This window comes from Diabrotica undecimpunctata, chromosome 2 (genome assembly GCF_040954645.1).
Source record: "Diabrotica undecimpunctata isolate CICGRU chromosome 2, icDiaUnde3, whole genome shotgun sequence".
In the NCBI taxonomy this organism is placed as follows: Eukaryota; Metazoa; Arthropoda; class Insecta; order Coleoptera; family Chrysomelidae; genus Diabrotica; species Diabrotica undecimpunctata.
This window is the reverse complement of record NC_092804.1, coordinates 101,409,644-101,417,722: the sequence shown is the minus strand read 5'-3', so window position 1 is coordinate 101,417,722 and position 8,079 is coordinate 101,409,644. Positions and strand designations below refer to the sequence as shown.

At 29.7% G+C, this 8,079-nt stretch overlaps 1 non-coding gene across 1 annotated transcript; it reads left to right on the top strand.

Moving 5' to 3' along the window:
- Positions 1-999: 999 nt before the first annotated feature.
- Positions 1,000-1,071, top strand: TRNAW-CCA (transfer RNA tryptophan (anticodon CCA)). Its single transcript has one exon. It is a non-coding gene; the product is annotated as a tRNA-Trp (tRNA).
- Positions 1,072-8,079: the final 7,008 nt, after the last annotated feature.

The window sequence follows — 8,079 nt, the reverse complement described above, 5'->3', positions numbered from 1 at the left end:
TTTATTTTATGTATAATTGTACAGGCCGCTCACCCTATAAGAGGATTCCTGAACTAATACAAATTAGTAGAATTTATTGAAAGAAACCTATTTGGACGGTGAATGACAGCTTTTTATCAACGAATATCGATGTATATAGAACTCCATTTTAGATTGGAGAATATTAAGATTAAAATTGCTGTGGTTTTTTAGGTAATATAAAAATTCTAAATTTTATTACATTAGTTTATATCTCTATAATTGTACAGTCCGCGCACTCAATAAGAGACTTGCTGAACTCAAATTCGTTGTTCAAATATATTTAAAAGAAACCTATCTAGAAGGTGAAAAGGAATCTAGATTTGTCCACCTTTAATATACTTCAAGATACTCCTGTAGAGGGCGAATGCAGAAACATTATTAGATTATTTGTATATTTCTACACATTTAAATTAAAAATTTAAATCACAATATTTTTTATAGTTTAGGTAATAAAAAGTAATAAAAGTTAAACTAATATTTTATTTCTTACAAAAGAAAATATGGTACATGAGTAGGATTTGATTTCTAATTTTATAACATGCAAAGATTATTGAGCGCTCCCTGGTGTCGAAGGAACAGAAATAAAATCTTGTTCCCTCACTCACTGCATATTGCATATACCAAAAAATTATGTGGATGTGCTTGTCTAGTATGCGTCTATATTTGTTGTTATTATCTATTAAATTAAATAAAAGGAAAACTTTTAGTTCTCGTTTTGATAAACATCTACGGGGTAACATAATTTCTTAATAGGTATAAAATATTTTTTGAAAACGATTTCTGGATTGGAAATCGAAACGTCACAAACGAATTAAAATGACATAAAAAACAGTTTTAAAAACTTTTTAATTGTTGGCAAAACTATAAATTATATTAAAACATACCAATGGATGATTTGAATGTAACTTTGATAATATATTATGAATTTCTCTTTGCTTCTGTGTAAATAATTCAGACCTATGAACGAACGTTTGTGTAGACTCCGTGGCGCAACGGTAGCGCGTCTGACTCCAGATCAGAAGGTTGCGTGTTCAAATCACGTCGGGGTCAACTTTTTATTTTTGTGTGTTTTCTACCCCACTAATCCAACTTTTTATATTCTATTATTGTCTATATTATCCTACTCGCCATGTCCTCAAACTTAAATAAAATATATTTCAAAGAATATTTTACTAAAGGTAAAAGTCGTGCGAATTTGTAATTAATACAGTCAATATCCTAATTAATATAATCAAAAGTAATTTTAAGTTGAGTTTTAAATAGTCTATAGTTACATACAGCCTGTAAGAAATTGTGTAGATATTTTTGGATATATTTCATCAATAGTTTAGTACTGATATTCTTTCTTCTAGTATAAAAAGACAAAAATAAATTCCCACATTAGCCACCTAAATAATGAGAACTAAAGAGAACTAGAACAAAAAGTTTATTTTGTAAAAATTGGGTCTTAGGACAAATTTAAGTCAGTTCTTTACATTTTCTTATAAGGACTGGTTTATTGCATGAAATAAATAAATATTGGCCTCATCAACGGAAACACAAAAAATCCATTGTTGGTAAAATTGTCCACAGTTCATTGTTAGTAAAAACTCTCTTTAAAAATGAGAACGTGTCTGCTTACCTTTCAAGCATATCTCACATATTGAACTCACAGGAAATATACAAGATTGTCTAATCCGCTTGTGCCACAACTCAGGTGTATCACCACATCTGAATACAATTGCAATTCTATAAAATACAAATTACCATTCAATTTTCAATGCAAAAAGAAAAAGAGTTGTTAACCACAATAAAAACAGCCAAAATTGAACCTACCTCGGTCATATCATGAGGAACAGCGAGAGATATGGGTTGTTGCAATTAATTCTTCAAGGAAAAGTAGAAGAAAAACGAGGACCGGGAAGGTGAATAATGTTCTGGCTGAAAAATCTACGTACGTGGTTCAACACAACAACCACAAATCTTTTACAGACCGCAGTTTGCAAAATACAGATTGCCATGATAGTCGTCAACATCCGAAAGGGATAAGTACTAGATAGAACGTAAGTACTTTTACTTTTACCGTACATTTTTAACGAACGTTTGGTTTGTTCTGCTCCCCTGTGCCTCCTCATTCTAAGTCTTCTATAAGTTTGCAATGAGTTAACACTATTGCTTTCATCGCTATATTCTTATACCTGTTCTGTTTTTGGGGTCATCATTGTGATGAGTAACTTACTGGAATTTGATCTTTCGCATTCGCTACATTTTTATATTATAGCGATACCACTCTAATAGATAGATAGATAGATAGAACGTTTATTGACCACTTTACATAAAGTTTGAAGTCCGTATAAAAAATACAATAAAAGATATAATAATGTAAACTTAAAATTAACTTAACCATATTGGCTAAAGTAATATACATATGTAAGTATTAGCAGAAGAATTAAAATTAAAAATTTAAGATAAAAAAATCTCTAACCAAAAAAAAAAAACAAACCTAAACTGTCACATAAAAAATCTTTGAAATATGGAAGTAACAAAAATGTGCAAATAATTAAGAATATTCCCGAATCGATGACTAAATAAACTAATACATAAAACTTAGTACATTTTAATAGCAATAATACGATGTGATATGTAGATAGTAAATCGACAGTATTCTGACCAAACTGGGTACACGTTATAAAGGTGTATTGAGGTATTCTGTCTTTGAGTAAAAACAATATGTTAAAAAATGCTTTCTGATCCTATTTTTAAACAGTGGTGGAGACAGAATTTTTATTTCGTTAGGCAGATAGTTATACAAGTGAATATCAATTGAATTCTTTGTGCTCTTTGATAGTCTGAATGGTTGTGACCTAATTAAATCCCTCGATCTTGTTAGATGATCATGTAATTGGGAGTTTATAGTAAACTTATTTTTATTATCGTGAATTTCCAACAGTGTTGCATACATATAAAGCGAAGGTAGAGGCATAATACCCATGTTCAAAAATAATGGTTTACAATGATCCCTTAAATCCGCTCCAGCAAGTATCCTCACCACCTTCTTTTGTAATTTAAATATTCTGTCGGCATGACCAGAGTTGCCCCAAACAGCTATTCCATATTGTATATGACTATGAAACAATGAAAAGTAACACATTTTAAGGGTACTTTTAGGTACCAAATAAACCAGGTTACGCATTACAAATATTGTACTGGCGAGTTTAGAACTTAAGTTGTCTATATGGATGCCCCAATCTAAGTTGTCATCCATAAAAATCCCTAACAATTTGATGCTATATCCAAAAATGTGTCTTCGATCTGAACTGAAAACTATATTTTGATTTTTATCCTCGTTTAGTTTTAGTTTATTATGTGTAAACCAGTTTTTAATTTTAAGCACATCGTTTCCTATTTTGTTATTTAAATTATATTGATTCTGGTCGGTACTAATAACGGTTGTATCATCTGCAAAACATATACACCTTAAGGGGTGGGTATAATGAAATATATCGTTGAGATATAGAAGAAAAAATGTAGGTCCTAATATAGACCCTTGGGGAACTCCATGTTCAACATTGTGAAAATTTGAGTAGTTATTATTTAAAAAAACGGCCTGTTTTCTGTTTATTAAATACGATCGAAATAAATTAAGAGCATTTCCCCTTATGCCATATTTGTGCAATTTGTCTAAAAGTAAAGTGTGTGAGACACAATCAAAAGCCTTAGATAAGTCACACAATGTTAAAGACACGAAGTGACCTCTCTCTAGGCCCCTAGACCTCTCTCTAGGCTAATATAAAATATTATCATAATCCCCATACCAAGAGCCATTAATAATCCTTATTATTAATCAAACTTTTTCGATAGTATAATTGTGATATAAATACAAAACAGCAAGATCCAAATTTTAATAAAAAAAAAATGGAAAATTGAAAAATAAGAAACAGATGCCCTCCTAGCAAGAATTTTTCCACCTACAGTTGGAGTATCTTTTTAAAAGTTATTATCACACATGTAAGGGTGAAAGATTATTTCTTAAAATAAATAAAGAGTGATTTAGTTAGAACTTATTGACATGTGAGAAAATCATGTGTTGCCATATGGTTTCTCCCAGTAACAGGGACAAATAAATTATAAGGAGGTGTTGAAAATCAAACAACAGTTAAATTACAGCAACCTCTGTTGAATTGTGACTAGTGTAGATCATGACTATTGTGTTAGATGGCGCCACAAAGTTCTGGATTTTATTTCCCTAATTATTCCGAATTATTTATCTTACTGATTTTTTAAAAAGTATATAAAAATAAAAATAATCGCAAAAAGTGTAAAGTCAATAATACAATTAATAATAATTATTCAAAGAACTACTGATCTTAATGTTACGAGAATAAGATTTAATATTAAATCAAACAAATTGTGTATATTATATTACATTCGTTTTCAAAAGATTGATTTGCTGTCAAAGTGTCAAATATTACATACACAGCGGAACTGGCGTTACATTATCGGCTACAATGTCCGACGTGAATTTGATAGGTGATTAATGTAAATACAGTTATCCCCGATATTTTAATGTTAAATAACATTATGTGTAAACTCAATAATTTAACGGATTCTTTTTGGTAAATTAATAGATTCTTAAATGTTTAATATTTAGCATCCAGTCACATCAGTGGCATGCTATGGCCGTGGAAAACGAAGAAGGAATGATGATGTTTATTATGTAACCACAAAATATGAGTTCAAAGCACAGCTTAACAGTTCAACAACAAAGACTTGAAAAAACTAACTAAATATATATTATTCAGTCACTCTTGAACTTTATTTAAAAACTTTTTTTGTTAATATATTATGTAATACAAATAATAAATAACTATCCAAATTCAACAACCAAAAATTTTTTCTCTACTTTTTTTAATTTATTTGCTAAAATATTTAAACAAAATTATTAAAAATATGATATTTTTAATAGATTGATATCTATTTTGTAATTGTTTTTGGCATAAAACATAAAACAATCGTTTTGCTTGCTAACATGTTTTAAGTTTATAAAGAAAGTCCCAAAATTAATTATTTTATGATAAAAATCATAAATAAAGCTAACATAAGCGAGATTATTCAAAATTTTCTTATAGGTATTTTATCAACTAATTTTCAAATTTTTGCCTCTTATTACTTTTTTTTTCGTCGAAAAATAGCTCTAGCCGGCTTCGATTCGGTCTTAATACGTTCATAGGGAGGGAGACCTCCATATGGTAGGACGACTAATATTCGGATAATACAATCGATTGTAGGTCGTTTGTAGATGATTGTAATGGGTCCAGTTTTTTGTAGGTCAATTAATTAGTTCACAATTAATTAACTATTTTTGTGTATGACTCTAGCCTACAAAATAATGAAAATTACTTATTTTTAGATAAAAACTAATGTAATAGATATGAAATTGTTTGTTATTATTGTAATAATTGTAAAGTTATTATAAATCTAAACTATTTTAAGTGTGCATCATCATTATAAAACAAATTAGTTTTTGTAGGTTTAATAATTATTTAACAAATTATTTATTTTTTAAATACAAATAATTGTAATAGATTGGAAATCGTTTGAAGGTTATTATAATACTGACAAATCGCTTAAAAGGTCAATTATTTAGTTGTTTCTAGCATTAAATAATTAAGAAAAAACAAATAAAATATTCTACATGTTCGCTATCTGAAAGCACCGGGTCTGATTAATTATTCCTTACGAGACTTTTCATTTATTAGACCCTCAATCGTTTGTAGATTATTGCAAGAACAATTAAGATGTTTGTAAAATAAATATTACTTATTAAAAAAAACTAGTGTAATAGATGGTAAATCGCTTGTAGGTTATTATAAAATAAACAAATTGTTTGTAGGATCTCCTAGTTAGTTGTTTTTAAAGTCAAATAACTAAGAAAACAACAATTAAATTATTCTGCGTGAGCGCCATCTGATAGCAGAGTGCCCGATTAATGATCTTTCAAAAGACAATTCATTAAAAGATCTTTAATCCTTTGTAGATTATTGCAAGAGAAACATAGGAAGGTTTAATCGTTTGTAGGTTATTATAAAACTAACAAATTGTTTGTAAGGTTTCCTAATTAGTTGTTATTAGGGTCAAATAATTAAGAACAAAAAACAATTAGGTACATAAAATTTAAAAATGCGATGATAAAAACAGCTAAATCAATATGTGGAACTACAAGAAATAACAACAGAGGGAAACGAACATATTGGTGGAACGATGAAGTGAAAAGAGAAATAAACGAAAGAAGAAATTATGGAAAGAATACATACAAGACAAAACACAACAAAAATATGAAAATTATAAGAGACAAAGAACAAAAGTTAAAGAGATAGTTAAGAAAGAGAAAAAGAAAAGTTGGGAAAAATTCGGGGAAAAAATGGGAGAAAACAGCATAGAAAACGTCAAAATATTTTACAGAACACTGAAAAACCTAAGAACAACAAAGAAACGAAGCTGAAACAAATAATTAACAAGGAAGGAACAATAATAAACGACGATAAGACAATAATGGAAAGATGGAGGGAACATTTTCAGCTGATAATGAATAAAAATCAAGCTAATACAATGGAGAAGGAAAGCCACAACATGAGAGTATCCATGAGAAACACGGAAAATCCAGAAACTATAGAAAAAGAATAACTGGAAGAAGCAATAAGAAAGATAAAGATTGGAAAAGCACCAGGAAGCGATGAAGTAGCACCAGAAATGATGAAATATATAGGAGTAAAAGAAAAGGAAAAATTGTTATACATATATAACCTAATATGGAAGAGAAAAGTAATACCCAGAGAATGGACAAAATGCAGTAATTATACCTATATACAAGAAAGGAAACACAAGAGACTGTAAGAACTATAGAGGTATATTACTACTATGTGTAGCAGCAAAAGTATCCGAAACCATAATAGAAAGGAAAATTAGAAAAGAAATAGAACATAAATTAGAGGACGTACAAAGTGGAAAGCACACAACACACCGGACCATATATTCACCAAGCAACAAGTAATAGAAAAAGTCTTAAAGAAAAATAAAGAAATATATCTGAGCTTTATAGACATGGAAAAAGCATTCGACTCAGTCAAAAGAAAAGATATATAGGAAAGCCTAAAGAAGAAACAAGTAAGTGAAGAACTGATAGAAGCAACAAAGAGTATATACAACAAATACAATAAGAATGTTAAATATACAGTCAGAACCATTTGAAACAACTTAAGGAGTTAGACAAAAGGGAAGTCTCAGCCCAGTGCTATTCATAAATGTAATAGATGAGATAGTGAAAGAATGTAAGAAAACATTCAAGAAATACTGCATCGGTTGGAACAGAATGCAAATGATAAATGCTGAGATGTGTATATTTGCAGACGACATAGTATTAATTGCGAAAACTGCAGAAAAACTGAAATACAACTTATAGAAATGGAACCTAGAAGCAAGCAATTACAACGTAAACGTAAACAAAGAGAAGACTCAGATAATGAAAATATTAAGGAAACAAGGGACGGAAGATCAAATAGAAGTAATGATAGACCAACAAAAAATAATACAGACAAATTCATACAAATACTTAGGAACAGTAATCAACAACAAAGGAGACATCGAGGACGATCTTAACAACAGAATGGAAAACACAGGAAAACTATCCCAAACACTAAATAGAGGATTCCTTAATAACAAAGAAATATCAACAAAGACCAAGATGACAATATACAAAACAATATATAGACCTACAGTGGCATATGGAGCAGAAAATTGGATATTAAACAAAAGATATCAGAGCAGAATTCAGGCAGCAGAGATGAAATACCTCAGAAGAACGATAGGAGTAAAAAGAACTGATAGAATCAAAAATAAAGAAATAAGAGAAAGACTCAAAATCAAACCGATACTCGACTCAATCAAGGAGAAAAAATTGGCATGGTTCGGACATCTAACCCGGATGGACAATAATATACAAGTAAAAAGAGTGTGGGACGCCAAACCAATAGGGAAGAACATAAGAGGAAGACCCATTTAAGAATGGAACAGTGACATCTC